Below are 21349 nucleotides of genomic sequence, written 5' to 3' on the forward strand. Positions count from 1 at the left end.
TACCTCTGTGTTATTAGGTCACCCCCATGAACTCAGAGCTCCTTTTCAAACCCTGGCACTTTCAAATGAGTTACAGACTCTCAAGGTTCCAAGACAGGGGTAGGAGAATACAGCATTTGCAAAGCATTCTTCAAGTGATAAGCAATTTAGAGGTGGAGTATCCTCTCTGGTAAGATGCAAGGAAGCACCTTCAGCAACGGAAAGGTACACCTGGATCCACTTAAATGAAAGGATCTTGTTAGGGAGGCCTAATTGGGCTGCCTTGCTTAGCCCACCTGTGAACAGGTCTGTGGCTGCAAGAGCTTATAAAAGCAGGAGTGAGGCGTTCTTGAAGTTTTCTGCTTTATTGTGGAAGCTGAAGTTTGAGGAAACTTTAAAATTTGGGATAGCAGGTAGGAAATATATGGAGTCTGAGGATGTGGGAGCAGATTTGAGGTAATTAGTTTCTCAGAGGGACTGCTGCTCTTAAGGAATTCTTCTGTCTTGACTTGAGATATGCAAGCAAGTGAAGAGGCTGAGCCAGATGTAATGTTTTTGGAGTTCTCTAGGGCTAGGAGCTGGCAGTCTTTTCTCTCACAAACAAATGCTTTTGGGAATGAGCTTGCATCTGGGGTGCTCTGTTGCAGGGTGCAGATGAAACAGTGTTTATTGCTGTATTTCTAGAAGGGGTTGAATGAAACATGGAGTAAGAGATGCTTATCTGAAGAGATAAGGCTCCAAAGTGGCACAGCTCTTGTAAAACTTCTTTAAAGAGAGAACTCTGTGGCATGAGCAGGGCTTTTTCTGGGCTGCGGGGATGACTTTGGGGTGCTGAATGTCTGCTGTGGGGACAGCTGGGGGGAAAACTCCACAGATGGAGACTCAGAGGAGGACAGTTTACTGTCTTAGGGACAGTGGTGTTTGGTGATTCTGTGAAGTATGTGAATAAAGCTTGAAATGCCAGGTTGGCCAGGGCTTGAAACAACGTAGTCCAGTGGAAAGTGTCCCTGCCCATGGCAGGGGGTGAATGAGATGGGCTTTAAGGTCCCTTACAACCCAAATGCTTCTGTGTTTCTGTGATTAATTTTTTAACTGCTGTAAAGTACTAGGGAAAAAGTAACTTGGGGCTGGACCCTCAGTCTGGAGTATCCATAAATGTCTATTTTGGTGCTAGGGGCTGCCTCCTTGAGGAGGAGAGTGTGGAGAGCTGCCTCAGGTGCTTCTGTGCTCTCCTAAATCAGGTGACAGCCTTGGTTCAATTTCAGCTCCAAGTGCAAGGTTAGACCCAAGCTTTGGCTGTAGCTGCTTTCCTAGGGTTTGTTAATGGGCTGCTGATGCTGGCTTAGGTTCCTTCCTTTCCCTCTGTATCTTCCTACAGAACTGCAGTAAAAGTGCTACATGTGCTGTAGAAAGGCTGCTGGGATGTTTTCTAGGCAAATGGCTGCAAGGAAAAGCAGCTCTCTCTTTCCTTTTTATTTTAACTCTGCCTCGTCTGAATTATGTCACAAAATGCATTTGTTTAGCTAAATTTCTTTATGCTGTGGATTGTGGTATTCTTCTTTCCTCTGGAACTGTGGATCTGATAAATCAGTAGTAATGTCTGCTGATCCCCCACATAGGGACCAGCAAATTATGACACTGTGGCCACCACTGGAGGATGGATTTGGCAGAAGTGAAGGTGGATGCTGTTGAATTTTACTTGTTTAGATGTGGGAGCTATTACAATGTTGGACGAACTTGGGTATTTTCACCTGTTTGGGGTTCAAGGTAGAGTCTTGTATATTTTCATTGCTGGTTTCTTGACTGCTTGTCCTTATTAAACTCATTTTGTAGAGACTCTCATCCCTGCTCCAGATTCCACTGCTGATAATGGGGTTGCCTGTGTTTTTTGAGGTTATCACAGCCCTGCAGTGACTAGGTCAGACTGTCTGCAGCTGCGTGTTGCTTTACTAATAAAAAACTACCCCTCTTGTGCAGCATTTAGCTATCGAAGCAAAACCTGTCTCTCTGTCAGTGATAGACTAATAAATTGAGTTTTCCTGTAGGAGCAGGGATACCTTCTCAGCTATGAATATCCATGTGATCCCAGCCAAGAAAGGTAGTGTTTAGAATCAAAGATGATGATATCTTTTCATTAAAAAAAGAAATATCCAATCGGACTGACTGTTGCTATCTCTTCCCCACTTCCCCCTGAGAGCTCTCTGTGAATTCCCCTCTGAGCAGATCTGTCAGTTTGTGGTACTTGGGGCAGCACTTGGGATAATTTATCTCCAGTTATTTTATTTCTGCTGGTTTCTGAGCTAATGACAAGTGATGAGGGCTCATCTCCTGCTCTGGGCACCTTCCCATTACTTAACTAACAATTAATAAGCCAGATAATGGAGTGTTTCTCTCACACAGGAGTAAACACTGACTCTATTAAACTGTGGCAGTGCAGCATCTCCAGTCTGTTCAGAAACTGCAGCCAGTGCACAGTCCAGTGACCTGATCAGAAGGAGCTATTTTTCCAGTCTGCCATATGAAAACCAGGCTCAATTTATTGTTTTCCAGGCTAGATGGGGGAATGTTTCTCACTCACTCACTTGGACCAAGGGACTCTGCTCCAGCAGCATGGTCATCCATGGCATTGCCCTGGGAAAGCTGGGGCCATCCCATCTCTCAGGGATGCTCTGGGCTATGGGGGAAGGGGGCTGTGGGAATCCATCCGTGGGAGTTGGTGGCTGTGTTTGTCTGCAATACACTTCTTTAATTGCCAGAGCATAGGAAGGGGTGTCCGTTTATTACAGTGTGTGTGCATCAAAGTAAATACATTAACTCCATACAAACATTCTGTTGCTGAAAAGCCTCTAATTAAGAGTTCTCACCAGCAGGCAGCCAGTTAGTTATCTTTGCAGCTTCTTGTGTCCCCTTGCCTTCACCTACTCCCTGGATGTCGTGAAGGAGGGCTGAGACCTGCGGTGTCTTCCAGAGGGTGGAGGTTTCCCTGTGCTGCTGGGATGACACTGAGAAGACCTGGGTTCCTGTGACCAGTCCCATGTGCTTTCCCTAATCCTATAAACATGAGCCACAGCATGTTGTGTGAGGTAGGGAAAGTCCTTGGAATGTGAATTCACCACACAATAGCCGGCACACCCAGGAGCCTCTGACATCCCCCTGTGCCATCAACTCCACACAAACCAGGCCACAAAGTCCCTTAGCCTGAAACTGTCCTTCAAAATACCCTTCTCTCCCTCCTCCTCCTGCCACTGACTCTTTCAATTGTTTCACCTCAACCTGTCCTTTCAGAAACCAACCCCTGCAGAATATTGCTGGTGGCAGTGCAGACTTTTTTGACATCCAGAAGTGTGCCAGACCACTGAGCTGCCATTTGGAGACATCAAAGGATTCCCATGGCTGTAAAATTATGACACTAGCCTTGAGGGCTGGAGGGAGTGGATAGTCATGGACTGAAAGCTGCCCCTTTGAAGTTTGGGGTTTCTGGAGATGTCACCTTTTATATATATCACCAGCTTTTCATTTTGTGGAAGTGTTTTCCTTGTCTGGATTCTTAGAGAGAAAGACCTTACTTCAAGGCAGGAGGGATGATGAGAAAGACAGATGAGCCCAGACGCTTATGCATTACATATCTCTTTGAAATGGAATGGTTCCAGTTTTTCAGAACTAACAACCTTGCGCGTTTGTACACAGCACTTCTCTCTGGCCTGGATGGAAATTGGGAGTTCCCTGATCCATGGGGGGAAATCTGTGCTGGGTCAGGTTTGAATTGTGCCAAAGCTGAGCCTGGCTTTAAGTCAGAGGTGTTTTTCTAAAGCCGTGGAGTGGATGGGCATCAAAACTTGTACTCTTTAAGGGGCTGTTTTGCTGTCCCCTTTTAGTGAGACAATCCCTGGTGGCACTGGTGGTGTGAGATATGCTGGCCTTGAACAGGAAACCTGTCTGTGCCCTTTCTGGTGCACACCCAGCCCCTTGGAGCATCACTTCTTCCCAGGATTGGTGGAAAGACTACCCAAAGCAAAATCACTTAAGCTAACTGTGACAGTGTTTCTGTAACTAAGGACTGTGTGTTTTCCCAGATAAGCACCCCTTCGATTAAAATTTGTGGGATTGACTGAGGGGTGATATGCCATCAGGTTGGACTATGACATGCCAGGTACAGGTTAGGCAGGAAGAGCCTTTCTCCTCCTCAGAAGTAAAGTAAAATCTGCCTGTCACTTCTGTGCTTTTAGCACTTTTGTTGAGGATTAAGCAATAAACAATCCAGACACTAAAATTGTCTGGCACATTTTGGTCTTGGCTATGGTTCCAACATCCCTGTCTTGTTCTGGCACCTAGGTATCTAGGGACCTGCTCTCATTTTCACCTTTTATTTTGCTAGGGAACTTTTAAAAGAGTAGTTATTTATGTTCTCATGGTTAACATCTGATCCAGGGAGAGAGGAGCTACTCTGCATCCTGTGGCATCCATCCTTCCCTTCTGCTGGCTCATCAGCCCTGGGCTTGCAGGACATCACTGTGGGAATGGACCCTCACATCAGCCAATGCAAGTGGCTAAAAATCCTCACTTTGAGGTGGTGTGGCTTGATCTGAGCCGCCTCCTGCTCCTCAGAATATTTACCTGAGTAAGAAGTGGTCCTGAGTGGACACTACAGCAAAGCAATAGGCTCTGCCTTTGCAGACACAGGCTTAAAAATGTGTGTTAGCCAAACAGGACTAGTTACTTGAAATCTTTGCTTGCTGGCTGTAACCTAGATACTCTGTCTGACAAGACCTCAGTGGCAATGGTCCTTGCTAGGGGAGCAGCAGCTCTGGCAGGGGAGTGGGCAGAAAAAAGCTGCGCTGAGACTCTCTCGTCAGCCTCCCATATACATCAATGTCTTGTGCCTGTGAGGAACTCTTGGACAAAAAAAAAAAAAATTCCCCTTGCACACAGACAAGTGACAGATCTGGATTGTCTGGAGAAGATGAAATAATTTATAAGCTTGGGTTTAATGTTCCTGTTTCTTCTTTTTTTTCCTATAGCTGCCACCTCCCCACCTTCTGTCACTGTCGTCTAAATGAATTTACAAGGAAAAGAAAATACTTCTCGTTAATGTTCTCACACAAACGAAACATTAGCCAGGAAGACAAAAAAGAAAATAACTGATTGTGAAAGCAAACCCCCTCTGAGACACTCTGAACATTATCAGGAGCAGCCTGGGAGAGGGACTGGGGGGATAGGGAGACGGGAGGAGGAGAACAGAGAAGGCTAGGGTTAGGTTATGATAATTATCCATGTTTTAATCCCAGTTTCCAACCAAGCATTCACTTCCTTTAATTAGTTCTTGATTAGAAGAAGATTATCTAATAAATTGTACAAATAAAAAGAGCAGGTTATCTTTGCGGTGTGCCTGCACACCACGTTTTGAAAGGAAGGGGACGCAGGGATGAGGCTTGAAAGGGACACGAGCACAGAAAATCTTACTTTCTTTTTTCCTCATTTCCTTGGCTGCAAATACTGGCTGCTTCTCGTATTAGTGATGCAGCCAGTGAAGTAAATCCATAATTAAACTGAATTAGCATGTACTTGGAAGTTTTACATGCACAGACACAAAGAAGGTTGCTGCTTGGAGCATTTCCAGTATGATTTGCTGGGAAGGTGGGGGGAGAGCAAATAAAACCATACACTTTAGTCAAAAAGCACTTTTGCTGAAATTTGTTCTGAATTTGTGTGCTAAGAGAATGTAATATGGGGTTCCTGGGTGGCTGGTTGAACAGGGCCTCTTTAGTTTACCAGAAAATCTTTGGAAGAGGCATGCTGAAAGTCACCTCTCAACTGGCCTGTGTGTGACCTCAGTGTGGCTGGGCTGAGGTCTGTGAATGATGCACACAGGACCTGGAAGCTGTGAGAGGTGGATGTTGGAAGGTAGTCAGCATTTTTGCTCTCCAAAGGACAAGCTCTTAACTGTACACCTTGCCCAAAAACTCAAGTTGTGGCAACAGTCATCTACAGCCCCTTGTTAGCTTCTCTCCTCAGCTCTAATAACAAATAACCTGCACTTTTTTGCCTGGTTTTCAGAGCTGGTGGGAGACACATTTCACTGGGATTTGTTTCATGCTGTGCATGGCTTTTGTCACATGAGGTGTGTAGGCATGTGCTGGCTGTTCAGACTGGGTCAGGCCTAACACCTTCTGCCATGTCTGTTCAGCTGCTTTGAGTTGCCTTCCAAAGCCTCTGCATGACCCCTTCTTGCTGAGCTTGCAGGGAACTGCATTTTAACTCCTTCTACACAATGGAGCCAGGTTCTGAGCTCTTGCACTTCGTGGAAGATTTCCTTGGGCTTTCTAGCATGGAGCCTGAGTTATGACTGGTGTCAGCACTAGTGAGAAGCTGGAGTGCCTTGCTGCCCTTGCTATTAAACCCAGCTGGGTGGCTTTGGAGGTGAAATCCAGCATGTTTGTGATTCTGAGGCTCTGGGCAGGGGAGCTGGGCTGTGCATCATGCTGGGGGTGGGCTCCACCCTTCCCAATGATTTTCTAGGCACGTGGTTGAGCAGTCAAATACTTTTGTTGTCTGGTTTTAATCCACCTTGACAAGGGAGGAGAGATCTTGGAGATACTGAGTTTGTGCCAGCCCAGATAAATCAGCCCATGGCACTTTCATTGTGTCGCCTCTTGAGTGCAGACCCCAAGGTGGTGGTGTGGGGCTGGAGGAGTCTGAGACTGTGGTGTTGGAAGGAATAAAGGTGGGACTTGGCAGAAGCAGGAGTGAGAGGCTAGGAATTGCCTCCCTGGGTCTGTCAGGGTGTGTGTTTCAGTCAAGGACATGTCCCGCTCTATGCGTACCCAAAGTGACCTCCCCATTGATTGAGACAGTCAATAGGCAGCTACTTAACAGTAAAGTTCCATTTTCTTTTGTTACTTCTTCTTCTTCACTTTAATTATCAAAGATAGATAGGCAGCTGCAGACCAATTAGAAAACAATTACTTGCTGTAATCAATGCTGGTGTGGAAAAAGGGTGAGGATGAGCATAAAAGCTCAAGAAATGCCTTAAAACATAGTGCTAAGGTAACACTATCCACGATTCCATCCTTGAAAGCCTCTTGCCTTAAATTCCCCAAGGTAAAGAGACAGAAACGTGAGGAGTTTCACCCAGAAAAAAAAAGCCAAACTAAGTGAAAAAAGTATGGAAATCATGGGACCCCTCCGAAAGGGCAGAATTAAGAATTTCAGGATAAGGATGGGGATAACAGCTGTGTGATTTTTGACCAGGTTGTCTGTTTTCCTGTGCTGCTTTTACCTGAGAGAAAACACTCCTAATTTTATACAGGCTGTAATGGGCTGTGCACTGGCTGTTACCACTCACCAATGAGATCTGGTGGTTATAATGGATGGCTGGATGAAAATATCAACTCTGCTCTCAGTGCCAGACAGAGGCAGTGACTAAAATGATAGGAATTACTAGGAAAACAAGGAACAAAATAGTAAACTGTATCCTGCTGTGACAGAGGGTATGTCCATGTCATGAGTGGCCTGCCACTGATGCTGGCAGGAGAGAGAAGGGTGGGGAAAGGTTTGGGGAGAGGCAAGAAGGATGATGAAGGTATGAAAGTGGTTCTTGCACAGAATGTCTTAATAGGATATGATTTTGGAGCCCCTGCCTTGTGTGCTAAAATCCCGCAGAGACACGGGAATGACCCCAGCATCTCCCTGTTCATCCCAGTTCCTCCCTGGCCTCTCAAATTGTCTCACAGGAACACTTCACACAGACCTTTCTGCTCTCTTTTTCCCCAGCTGGAGAATGCCTGAAAGGTGTTATTTCCCTAGGGCTGCCACCAGACAAGTGCACCCTAAGAACCTTCTCAGACTTGGCAAAGACTGTGGAAAGTGGGTGACCTGTGTAGTTCTCTGATGTCATGCAAGTCAAAGTTGATGATTTTGTAACTGTATTTGGGATAGGAAACAGCATAGATGGAAAAAATGGGGTATTTCTGAGATAGGAGCTCAATGCCCTGGTCCTCCTGCCTGTGGCAAGTGCTTGTGCTGTGTCACATGACCCACAAAATGAGAAGTTTATATTCACAGCATTGGGCACCCGGTTTTATCTGAGTGTTGTGAGCCTCCCAGAGGAGTCTGAAACCTCTGAGCTGTGGGTGGATATCTGGGAGAGCCTGCTGGGATGCTCCAGAAGCTGGTGTGGGTTCTGGAGCTGTTCCTGAGGACCCTGTCCTGCCTGGTTGGCAGCAGTGCTCTGTGAGTCTGGGCTGGAGAGAAGCCACCCTGGCTAATTTCTGCATCCCAGCACCACTGAGGCCAAGCTGGTGAGGGAAAAGGAAATGGAAGCAACTAGTTGAGATGGGAGCACAAATGTCCTGAGATTGAGCCTCCGCAGACTTTAAGGGCTATTTTGGTTATTCTGCAGGAAGATGGTGTTGGCGCAGCTACGCTGAATTGGCTCCTTGTGCCAAAACCCAGAATCCCTGCTTGGAAGGTGAGAAAAATGAGCTCTTCCCTCACTTCCCTGGCAGGTGAGATGCTCTCAGGATGGCTTTCTCCCCTCTGCCTGCTTTTCGTGCCAGCCCTGCCAGTGCAATGGCAGGTAAATGGCAGCTCGGTTGCCAAAATAGCTCTGTGTAAGCAGCAGGCAGACAAGCAAAACTGAACTGTCTGCAGTCCTGGAGAGCCTGGATTTACAGAGATTTCCAGCAGTCATCAGCAAAAGAAGAGCAAAAGGTGAATTTTCTCCATGGTTGCCAGCTCAGTTTCTCAGTTTCTCCTCTCCTCACTGTATGTTTCTCCAAGGAATGCAAGCCTGACTGGCTCTGAAACCAGAAAAAGGGATGCTCGGCCTGGTGCCACACTTGGCAAAGCTGCTTGAGAATTAGAGATAGCAGCATTTTCCTTCTACATTTACTCTCTCTCTGATTTCCTCTGATGACCACCAATATTTCTGCTTCATTATATATGACATGCAATAACGAAAGTAGGGCTTTTATTGTGAAATATTAACTGCAAACCAGTGGTTTGCTTGTAATGAACTGTCTACGTGGAGATTGCTAACTACAGTGTAATTATCAGTGAATAATTCATGGTGAATAACTGAATCGTTTTAGCCCTTTCTGTCAAAATCGGACAGTGACTCATGATTTCTGGGAATTATTCTTAGAACACTTTAATGGTGTCTATTTCACACGCTGAGGTCAATCAGGAATAATCGAAGTTTGGCCGTGGCAGGTGAATCTGTTCCTGGGCCAGACAGGAACAGGCTTTTGTTGCAGAAACTTGAAAGAGGAGAGATAAAAATTATTATTTTTTGTTCCAACTTGCTGCTTGGAGCTCTGCTATTCTTGAGCAGCTTTGCTGGTAGAATTGGGGCACTGGAATGTTTGTGGCAAGATGGATGCATGGAAGTAGATAACACATTCCAGCAGCTACATTTTCATGGTTTATCATAATCTGGTTCTCATAATCTGAAGTCCACAAACAACAGGCTTTAGACTCATCCCATTTGTGGGTCTGTGAACAGTGTGTGGATTCAAGGAGCTGTAGGAACCCAGGGGTGAGAAGTTTCCCTCTCCTGTGGACCATAATGGCACCAGCTCCGAGGCGAGAAGAAAAAGCCTGATGTAAGTGTGTTTCCCAAGCCTTTGCTTAGAGAATTTTGATTTATTCCTCAATTCCCTTTCGTTTTTCCTGCCTTCACTTCCCAAAAACATACGTGATTCGTCACAATTTATAACCTCTGGTTTAAGGGAGACAGGACAGACAAATTCATCTCTATAAAAGCTTCTTTTTTTATTGCACTTAATGCGCACCTTTCACCTTGTGTAATGGAGCTTACATTCTGAAAAAAACTTTGACATCTTCCCATTTTATCTCTTCTTTGCCTTTGGCTGCATGAGCTTCCCACTCCATCTGTGTGAGTTGGGCAGCACGGACAACTTCCCTTTTTCTCCATCTCCCTTTCAGTTGCTGTTTTGCCCAGATCTCTTTCTAGTGTGTGGCATGTTTAGGTATTGTCCAGCTGTACAGATTTCCTCATTTCCTTCCTTTGTTTCTTATCAGAGGTGTCAACACTTTGCAAAGTGCTATAGCATCACCATGACTTCAATTTTCTGGGGTTGTTTTGCTGGTGAGGAGCAACCTTTAGATGATGAAAGGGAATTTTTGGGTGATTACTGTGATTCTTAACATCCCTCTTATGCCAATCTGCTCCCAGACCATGTCCCACTGATCTCATGATGGTGGATGTAGCCTAGTGCTCTACAGGAAGGGATGTTGGTGCTGAGAGGTGCCCATGGGTGGGTTCCTCCAGGGTGGGGGACAGGTCCTGTGCATTGGCCCCAGTGAGTTTCTGTCCAGCTTCGCTCTATCCTTCCTCCCTGCTGCCTCCCTGCACTTTTCTGCATCCACCTCTGGCCCTGGTGTTCCCAAAGGGGCTGCAGAGCCTCCCTTTGGCCGGGCTCCCATGCGGAAGCACAGTCTCCTTTGACTTTGGCATGTTAGGCTGTAAGAGAGCTGACCCCACTGGGGATCAGGCTTGACCCCAAACTGTTAAGAAAAATGCAGACAATCCCACAGCCCCACCCTCTTCCCCTCTGTGCCCTCTCTTCTCCTTTGCAGGGCCTGGGAATGCTGCTGCCTCTGGCAGCCCTCAGCCCCACTTACCCATCAGGGCTTTGAAGATTGCTGTACAAAAAAGGGGGGGATGAAGACCTCGAGACACACAGAATGATTTTTAGGACTTTCTAGGAAAGGAGCATTGCCATTGCAATTACAGAAAGCTTCCTTTTCAAAGCATTTTTGTTATTTTGCTCCTAAGAAGGAAAAATCAGAGGCTGATCTGAGAGTTAGACCCCCTAAGTGAGTCCAGGAGAGCTTCACCCAACTTGAATTGGTAGTGTTTTGTCAGGGAAATACAGGCAAATAGCAGCTTAGGGGTTATGGCTTTGCACTGTGAATAGGGTGGCCTTCAGGGGAGAGGAGGGCTAGAAGCAGTGGGAATCATGTTCTCTTTTCCTCTGGGAATCTCTGACTTAAAAAATACCCAGGCAGCAAATGAACTGCCATGAAATGCTGCAACACTTTGAAGCTGAGAATGTGACTTGCACAGTGCCTGTTTGAGAGCTCAGCTGGAGCTTCCATAATCCAAGTTTAGAGAAGAAAAGGGAGGAAAAAACTCCACTAAAACATGAGTTTTATCCTTTTGTATTACTGGATGTGGAAAAAACCTGGTATGTCAGCACCTCCTGAGGTCCCCACAGTGCTGCTGAAACATGAGATCTGCTTTGAAACCAACTGGATGGAGCTGGAGAAAAGCAGCTGAGGAGCATTGGGAAATTGTGGCATCCAACAGTTCGCTGGCCTGCAGACACTCATGGGTTAAAGTAATGCTTTCCTCTTTCCTGTGTTCAAAAAAAATCACTGAAATGATGAAAAATGGGCTTCTTTGCCCCTGTGTTCTGGTCCCTGCCAGTGCAGAATCTCTGGGGAGGAGGAGAGTGATGAATCAGGTTCCCTGAAAAATAGTGGGGTGCAGTGCCTGTGTGAGCAAGGAATATGCAGCTGTCCTCCTTGGGAGCTCTACTCCAGGGAAAGCCCATCCCAAGGAAAAATGAAGGCTGGAGTCAGTGGGGATAAGGCCCACCAGGTCTGTATTGGGGCATGAGGATGACCAAGCTCATGCAACTTGCATATTTTTGTCTGGAAGAAACAACCTGAAAGCCGTGGTTATGAAACAGATGTGAAATCCTATGGAAAAGTGAGAAGCTTGCTGTTGGTTCCAGTGTCTTTTCTCTTTCCATGACATTTTTGACTGCTTGGTGATCCTCTGGAAAGTGATGCATCCTAGCTCCTCTTTCCAGTTTTGATCAAATGTATTCCAACATTCATGCTTCTAAGAATCAAGTTATATCTCCTAGATGTCTCCAGAGTATTAGAGGGACTTTTACTCTCCAAATCAAGGTGAAGAGGGCACCCATCTGATCTCCCAGGAGGTGAGGATACTGTGGATGCTGCATTAGACACTAAAATTACCCACAGGATATTACACAGAGTGTGTTGATGTGAAAAAAAATAGGTTATTTTCTTTTTCTGAGCAGAAAGAAATTGGCTGTGTGCACTCACATGTGCTCCAGATTTGGATACTGCATCATTGTGAAAAGGATATGAGGTGGAGAATATCTGGGGTATTGGTATGTAAATTAACACTTTAATTATTGCAGTCTGGTTGCCGATTTCCCGTGTCTGGTGCAGCTCGAGCACCTGGATCCTATAGGGATGTGGAGTTTACTTGGATCAGGTGAGCAGCTGTGGCACATCTGGGCAATACATGGAAAATACCTACCCTAGGGTAGGAGATGGAAAAGCAACAAGTGGTGTGGCATGAGGTTTTTGAAGACCACTCCTAAAAACTGGAGCTGAGTGAGCAGGGGTGCCAAGTGTTTCTGGGAGCTCCAGGCTGACCCCCTCCAGGCAGTTCCTGCTTTCCTTGTATCTCAGGCAGGGCCTTTCCAGGCCAGATATTAACTGGCATGTCGCACAGATGTCCCACATAGCCTCCTCCCTGTCCCCCTCATGCCCCAGTCCTGCTGCCTTGCCAGGAGGGGGGAAGCTGCCAGCCATGCAAGGGCTTTGCCTCCTCATTATCTCATGGATCCCCCCCCATCTGCACCCTCGGCTTTTCACAGACCCCCATTATTTCCAATCCCCTTCACTTGTCAGAAGTAATTTGGCGACTTATTATCAGTCAGACGAAACAGCTCTGGGCTCTGCCAGCCCTGACAAGGGGCCCAGCTGCTTTCAAACTTTTATCCCCCTCTGCCTTGCAGGCTCCCCTCTCTCTGGGCTGAGCTGCTGAAGGGAGCATTCAGCAGGCAGATCCCAGCCCCAATTAGCAGCCCAGGAATTTCAATTAGTTGAGCAGTCAATTATATCAATGGACACCCTTTGCCCTCTCCCCTTGCTCCTGTCTCTCCCACCCTGCAGTCCCGCTGTCCATGGGCAAAGCTCCCGGTCCTGCTCTGAGCCCTTTGGAGGGGCTGGCAGCTGCTAGAGGGGCCCAGCTGTTCCAGATCCTGGCAGTGACTGGTGGATTTGTCCCCTCTGAAGCACGGCCTCATCCCTGACCTCCACTTGAACTGGGTTTTGTGCCCTCACAGACCTGCCCCGCTAGGGCAGTCTGAGCAAGAAGGAAACAGAGTAGGGAAGAACTTTGGATTTGGGCTCCATTGTCTCGGTTGGATGTTGGGGAGAGGAATAGGATGGAGAGGTTTGGAGAGATGAGCCTTTCCTTCCCTTCATATGTGCTTCCTGATGCTGATCTACCTGTCAGTTTTCCTCTGAGGCTGGCTCAGAAGCTGGGACACCAGGGGAGGTGCCAGCTTGCTAATACTGTCACTTGCCTATCAGAAAGAATCCCTTTGGATCTGCCCTGCTATTTCTATTTTATTTGCTTCCTAAAATTGCCTCCTCTCCTGCTCCTGCACCAGCAGCCAGCAGCACTCAGGGCTTTGCTGCATCTCCAACATAGCTGAAGAGTACTTCTGCCCACCACTGCTTCCTCACCTTGTTGGGGCGTCAAAAACCTGTCCTAAACTCTCTGGCCCTTGCCATTAATTAAAGTCCTTCCTAATTTTGGTGTTTTTTATAGTTTTGTGTTAAATATTTCTCTTTTTGCTGTAAGATCAAGCTGCAGTGAGTCTCAAATCTGTACCAAATCACATCTTCAAGGTGCTGGACGTGCTCTACATGGTGACATAGCTGGTGACAGGACTCTGACCCTGCACAGGCATTCCCAGATTCTGGTCATAGTCCAAACTGTCTTGTCCCAGTTCTTTTCTGAATCACAAATGCTTCCTTCTGGGGCGTGAAGCAGCTTGGTCATCCCTCTCTCTCTCCTTTCCTCCCTCCATCCCACCTTTATGTAAAGCTGAACCGGTGACCTTTGGGCGTGGTGGCAGTTGAGTTGTAGTGACACAGGCTGCTTATCTCCTGCAGTAATTACCGGGTATTTAACACATCTCGGAGGGGGAGCTGCTTTCCCACCAGGAATGTGGGCTCTGGGCACTGAAAGAAGGAACGTGTTGCAGAGTTATGCAGGGACATGTGTGCAAATGTTTGGGAACATGCAGACAATTACCCTGAGCAGCTCGTTCCCTTCTGACGGGGCCATTACACATCAGTGAGATGATCAGGAGCTGGTGATACACGATGGGGAAGGGGTTCGGAAGCCATCTGGCTGTACCGAGTGTGATATGGGGAACATCTGGTAGGCACGTGTAAAAATAGGATTATCAGCAAAAAAAAAAGAGTGACTATGGAAAAGAAGTCTTGCCATCCTGCGTTAATCCCCCTCCTCTTCTTCCTCACTGTAACATCAGAGGTTCTCAGGTTGCACTCAAAGTGTTTTTCTCTGTGCATCAAATATCGTTTAATAGCTGTGAGTTTTAATGTGCTTCAAGCATAGGGAAAATAATGGGTTTGGATGCCAATTAAAAAGGAAGGGAAAAGGTTTGGAGGAGAAGACAAAGGCTGTGAAGGAAAAGGTGCTTTCCTGTCAGTCATTCACTCAGTTATTGGTAAAGAGAAAGGGATGACTGCTGAGCCATGATGACACTTCCTCTCCTGCAAAGTGCTTGGCAAGGGACAGATGGAACCTCCTGGTTTCAAAACAGCTGGAATGTTAAGTGGATAAAATGCCTTGAAGAACGTCAGGTGAGTTTTCCCACTAGGAAAAAACCAAAAGGATGAAGTGAATAAAGTGGAGAGGAGAAGACCATAGTTAGACTAGGAGAAAACAGCTGATCTCACGCTTCACTGACAAGTCTCTCTCTTGCTTTGATTGATCTCTGTGGGTAACAAAGCTTTGCCAGGCTTCCAAGTGTCTTGTGTACCCTGTCAGGCTGGTTTGAGTGTCTCTGTCTATTGTGAATGCAAGATCTGAGAGGAACACATCTCGCTTGCTTGAGATTTAACTGTGTTCCTTCTGTTTCCATCGTTTCCAGCTGTAAATATTCCAGGATTAGAGCAAAACTGTCTGTTTTGTAACTCCTGGTGACACAGAGCAGGACAGGCTTTGCTGGCCACAGTGAATTGCCAGTTTTCTCATTAAATTAAATAGATGCAATTCACAGGGATGTGATACAGGCAGCACATTAACCCCCTCCTTAGAAGGATAGACACTGTTCAAACCACAAAAAAACCATCCTCCTTCACCTGGTGCCCTGCCTTTTATCCCACACTGTTGGGAACAGACCTTTGGATGTCATGAAATACTTTGATTTCCCCTTTGAAAAAGTGAAGTGAGGGAGGACAGGCATGTTCAGCTGCTGGGACTGGTGTTTGCTGCTTTCTGAAGCACCTGGCAAAGACAGAGAATCTGCTCCTCATGTGCGGGGAAATAAAAGCCCAGGAGCTCATAAGTGTGGGCAAAGTGGCTCATTTTGTGCCTGGAGAAGGGGGATGGAGGGCACGTGTCTTGTCTATCCTCATTCCTTTCTTCTACAGGGCAGAGATTCCTATAAACACCCATGATATGAGATGAGGATTATCTTTTTTACCTTTTTACTTTTTTTCACAGCAGTTCAGCCTTCACTTAGAACCCTAAATAACAGCCAGATTATTTTGGAAAGGCACTGCATCCAGCAGCTCACAATACTGCTGGACTCACTTGAAACTCCTGGCAGTAATGGCTGCAATTATGAATTAATGGCCTTAAATTCACCATCAGACCTAATGCCTAGTTCTCCTGTCTGGTTCTTGTTTCCATTCTGCTTTCTTGTTGCTCTTCCACAGCCACAATTATTTGTCATTAGTCATTAATCTTGAAAGCATCAGCTTTATTTTCTCTTATTTTCCTCCAAGAAACTCTTGCCTGCTCCCAGGTTTTTATTGTTCACTGTTTTCCATCACTCTTTCCCTTGCCTCTATCTAATCAGTTTTGTACTGCTCTAAAAAGTATTTTTTTCTGATGGGGGAATAAAGCACCAGAGCGAACATGCCCAAGAGATGTGTGTGACACAGCTGATGATGCCAACACCTGAGGGATGTTTATGCCCTGCTTACAGCTCAGCCCGTTGGGGAGGGGGTAGCATTAGAGCATTTTTCCATACAGCTGTCCTATCCTGGATTTTTCCTGTCCCACACTCATTCCTCTGCAGCAGGAGAACCTCCACAGGGTCTTTCTCCAGGACTCTGGCTGGTGTGGAGCTGGTTCTACCTGAAGAGCCCAAATCTCATTAAAAGGCTGGCACAGGTGGTTCTGGGCTGGAATCTTGCTGGAAAAGGATGAAATAATCCAAGAGGGACAAACCTCAGACCTTTGACCAGCACCTCAAGTGAGAACAAAGATTAAGGTCCTATCTCAAAGGGTGTAGAAAAGCTCAAAAGCACATGAGGGTTTTTAAATTAACACTTCTCTCTTTCTCTGGGAAAGAGCTGGCAGAGCTGTTGTGCCAGAGGCAGGTCAGGATGCTGGGACCTGGTCCATGGCAGGTGGGGAGCTGTCCTTGGAGCTGACTGAACCCTCTGCTACCAGAGCACCCAAGTATCTCCCAGCTCTTATTGTCTACATGCCTGGACAGTCCTGTGTGGGAGAGGAGTGCTGTTAGTGGGGGGGACCCCTCTGATGGGTCACATCTCCTTTGCCTTCAGTCATCCAGTGTCTTGGTCCCACAGTGGAAAGATGTTCCTAGAGATTGCTTCCTACTCCAAGATCTCAATTTTCTTCCTTCAGTCTCCCTGAGACTGTCTCCAACAGGGTTTTTGACCACTTCTGAAGTTCTTGTCTTCTTGCTGTTGCCAGGTTTCCTTTCTTCTTCCATATTTCTCCCCCCACCCCATCTTCCCTTGCATCCTGAGTCTTTCCAAGGAAATGGCAGGGGTGTTTATGCTTCAGCTGCTGCCAGCCCCTCTGGTGCCTTCCAGATGGAGAAACTCAGTACTGGTCCAGGTTTTCCTTCCTCCCTGCACACACGCAGACTTGTAGGATAGGGAGGGAGGGAGCCAGCAAAGGATGCTCAGGACAAGAAGTGAGAGATTGTGTATCCATCTCATCATTGTGAAGAAAGTGGAGATAAAGCAGGGGCCAAAAGAAGCTCGTTAAACCAGACGTGTCCAATTCGTGTGTGAGATTTTGGCAAAGGTGACCAACAGTGGCAAAAAAATATTAACTCTGATACCTGCGCATTCTGTGGCTTTAATTACAAAATTCACCAGGGCTCTGGCAGTGGATCCCTGGGCAATACAGATTGGGAGAAGAGGCAAAAGAAAAGATCTGGGCAGCAAAAAAACCTTATTTTATTTTTGAAATCTTTTTCCCCTCAGGGTGTTTTTTCCCCCACTGCCTGTCCCCCCCACTAGGTGAAACCAGACAGAGGCACAGGGAACATTTGCTTCCGGGGGCACCAAAGTGGGAGAAAATTGGGGAAAAATGAGACAAAAAATTATCTTTCAGAAAGACAATAACCAATAACAGCAGATAGTTGCAGGAAGCAGAGAAAATGTGACATTTAGGGAACAGCCTAAAATTCAGGCAGACATGTGGCCAACAGGGAAAACAATAGCCTTGTGACATTTGGGGACCAACTCCATTAAAAATAGTGCTGCTGAAATGTGCCAAAACCACATGTGTGGCCTCCTTCTCTATTGTTAAATGTGGGGAAATGATGGTTGGGAGGGAGAGGGGAGGAAAGGGTTATTTTTGTTTAAATATGTTGGGACTAGAAGGGATCAAAAGCTGCACCGAGTCTTCTCTGAAGCACTAAACATTTTTTCCTCCAACCAAGTGCCCAGAACTTGGCAAATCTTCACTGACTTGATTGCTATCCAGTAGTCAAATACTACTATGAAAATCTTCCAAGGAGCTGATGACTGATCATTAGTGTTGTTCAAAAGTACAGCTTTTTGCACTGGGTCAAGCCATGTAAGGAACGTGGACGTGCCTTACCTTCCAAAGCTGAGCTTAGCGCTTCCCAAGGCATCCTAACTTTCTCAGCCCTGCATCTGCTGCTGTTGGTAAGTAGGGAAGGTGAGGTTTGGACCGTGCTAGCAAAGCTGGTGCGGTTGATTTTGGCTCGGGACCAAGCCCCCTTGGTAGCAGACCTTTGGCTGCTGTTGCTTGGTGTCCCTGTCTGTCATCCCCAGGGATGCAAGTCCTTGGTGGTTGTGTCCTCCCAGTTTGGTTTTGCTTCTTGTGGGGAAATATGTGGCCTGAGAGAGAATTTGTGGTGGTGACAGGCATTTGAAGGGGACATCCAGAAGACACCTGCTTTGTGTGTTCCTGCCTCCGTGTGTGTCCGAGGGATTAAAGCTCTGGGAACGATGCGTGCCTTTGGCTCAGCAGTTTTCCACCTAGTCACTGCTGAATGGAGAAGGGAGGGTGCAACACCTTTTTGACTGTTTCCCATCAGGAGAAGCCCACAGCTTTTCCTTTGTGAGTGAGGGGTGCTTGGATGTCTGTCTGCTTCCTTCCTGATTGTCTCCAGCTACTGGCAGTGGAGAGACAGGGCTGACTGTGGCAGAAACAGATGGGAAGCTCTCAATCCAATAAACTTCCCAAATTTTCCCTCTGTTTGTCATGGATGTGTTGCCTCCTCTTGGCAGCAAAGGCCTGGAGACTTCTCAGCCCCAAGGCCAGGCACCACCTGCTGCCACAGCTGCTCCTGGCTGGAGGACCCCGGTGTCCTTCCTGGGTGGTTGGATGGCAGGAGCAGGGTGGCTTTAGGGAAGGGGAGATGGGGGAAGCAAAAGCTGCCCCTTTGTGCCAAGAAGGGGAGGAGAAAACATAGATGACTCTGGAAACCCTTCTTCCTTTTTCTACCCTGGCTGCATCAGAACATCCTTCTAGGACAGTTGGTTTTAAAACTTGTGGAAGGGGAGAGCCGTGTTTGACATATGGCTTAAAAATGCTCATGTGCTCACAGCCCTAGAATTACTCAAATACTCTTAGCAAGACTAAGGGGAAAGAAATCAGCCAAACGTTCTATTTTTCCACCTAAAACCTAGCTACAATGGATTTGGGAGAGACTATGAGGGGAAAAACACAGGCAAAGTGGCCCTATTAAGGCAAGGTAGCAAAGGCAAGTCCTGAATTTTAGAATAAAGTGCCTGCCCTTTCTTGCTGCCTATCAGAAATCAAAACAAAAATAAGCTGAGAAACCTTTTCAGCCTCATTTTCAAAGCCATCTTGGACCAGGAAATAGCCCTGAAATGAGTATGAGAAGTTAAGAGCCACACAGGGAGACTTAAGGAAGGAGCTGGTGGAGTGCTAGGAAGGTTTGTTTGTGTGCAAAATGTATTACTACCTATCTTGGAAAACACAGGATATTACATTGCTTTACATTTGGGGTATTTTTGCTGCAAGGCTCCAGAGTAATTTGTGGTGGTGGGGCCAGGGGAAGATAATGAAAGGAAGCTTATGAAGAATGGAATTTTTCCCCCCTTCAGTTATAATATTAAATAGCTGCTTGTATCACAGCAATTTCTCCCCCTCTCCCCTCTTTTTTTTTTTTTTCAGTGTGCTGAGATAAAAAAAACCCTTTATTTGCTAATGCCACTTATTTAATTTAATCAGACTGAAGTACACCTTTAATAAATTTGCCTCCAAAATGAAAAATTATAAAGATGTGGCAGAAGAATATTTTAATGAAAACTGATGACGTAGCAAGTTAGAGCAGAATTATGTCCTCCCTGCCCTTTCCTACCATGCAGCAGCACAAGAGAGCAGCCAAATATCCCTCAGAAAATCACGGGCTGTGCCATAGAACTCTTTTTAGTTTTTCTGTCCTGAGACCTACTCTCCTGTGGGGCTGTTTGCTGATTTCTAGACAACCTGCCAAGAAATCCTGGAGTAACAGCACTGAAATAAGGCAGGCAGCAGGATCAGTCTGCAGGATGTGTGATGCCAGGCTGGACTGTCCAGGTGTTGGGATATTCATGGAAGAGGTTGTTCAAGGGCAGGGGATGCATGACAAGGAGAACTATTCTTAGATGGATCCTCAACCAGTCCCAAAGCCACCCTGCTTTCCTTCCAGATGATGGCACTCAATGGTGCCAGCAAACACTTACCTGGCCCCAAAGCTACTTCTTGTACTGGGAGAGCAGTGATGTAAAGGGGGAAAGATGCAAAAAGTCAACGTTTCCAAGTGGCTGTAAGGAGGAAGATCTATGAGAATTCAACAAGGCTGACTCCAGCCTCTAGAAATAACAGGGTCCTTGCCCCCAGAAACATGGGGATTTAGTTTTTTGAGCATTTCCCTTTTATTTTGTGCAGGCATATTAAGGAAAAAAGCCACAGGGTTATCACCAGGCTAAAGTGCTGCACCACAGCAACTTCAAAGGAGGTCTTGCCTACTCACAGACCTGTTTTCCTCCAAAATCTCTTTTTACTCATAGAACTGCTCAGCTGTCATGTGGAGGAATGGAAGGTCTTGGAAACAAAATAAAACCCAGGAGGTCAGCAAACCTCCAGAATTAGGAGACACACACCTGCTCTTGGAAGCAATGTGTTCAAACCCACCACACTGACCAGGACTCACTTTGGCGACAAAAAGAAAAGATAAATCTGGGCTGAAAAGTGTGACTCTTTCCCTGTTTTGGAGTGCTTCTCAGGGGCATTTTAGTGTGAATCACTGCCATTGTTAGAGACAAGGTCCTTTGCTTAGCCCTGGAGCCCTTCCTCCTCGTTCTTGGTCTGTCAGTGGTGTTGTGGTGATGACAAATTTATGACATCAGAACGTGAGTCCCTGGGAGCCATTGTGACAGATGAAGTATTGCAGATCCCCTGTAAGCAAAAGGAAAACTCAGCAGAAGGAAACCCAGATGAAATTTATGAGTCTTCTCCAGGAACTGACGTCACTCCTGGCCTGGGGCCACCACAACCAACAGGATTTATGCTGCCTGTGCCCCAGGCCTTGCTCTCAGGGGATCAGGCTGAGATTAATCCAGCCAAAACCAACAACGTGCCAGAGGGGCAGTTGTTGGGGAGAGCTGGAGAGAGAGATTAGCCAGAGGTGGAAATGCCCCAGGAAAAGTCCAGTGCATGAGAAGATCTACCTGATGGTCCATTTTTACCTGTTACTTGGTGAAAAATGCAGAGAATGAAGCCAGTTACATCCCTGTAGGACACAAAGCTGATACCGAATCTTTTGTTTTCTCACTTACTGGGTGGACCCTGGTGGTTCTTGAGGTTCCTCCACCAGGCATGAGGAGCAAGCCCATGATTTCATTCTCTGATAATGAAGGCTCAGTAATGAACTCTTTCTCCTGGCGAGCTGGAAAGTTGGTGTGTCATGTGAAATACCTCTCTTCCACTTCTTCCTAATTCAGGCTGAATTTCAATCAGTGGCCTCTGGATCCCACAGCTGCTCTTTTAAGTTGGGTAGACCTTTTGTGA

At 46.5% G+C, this 21349-nt stretch overlaps 1 long non-coding RNA gene across 1 annotated transcript in view; it reads left to right on the top strand.

Moving 5' to 3' along the window:
- Positions 1–281: 281 nt before the first annotated feature.
- Positions 282–21349, top strand: part of LOC138112217 (uncharacterized) — a 66451-nt gene continuing 45383 nt past the window's right edge. The window contains exon 1 of the long non-coding RNA XR_011151602.1: positions 282–392. This is a non-coding gene — a long non-coding RNA (uncharacterized lncRNA). The remainder of the gene's footprint in view (positions 393–21349) is intronic.

Source organism: Aphelocoma coerulescens, chromosome 6 (assembly GCF_041296385.1).
Source record: "Aphelocoma coerulescens isolate FSJ_1873_10779 chromosome 6, UR_Acoe_1.0, whole genome shotgun sequence".
NCBI lineage: Eukaryota > Metazoa > Chordata > Aves > Passeriformes > Corvidae > Aphelocoma > Aphelocoma coerulescens.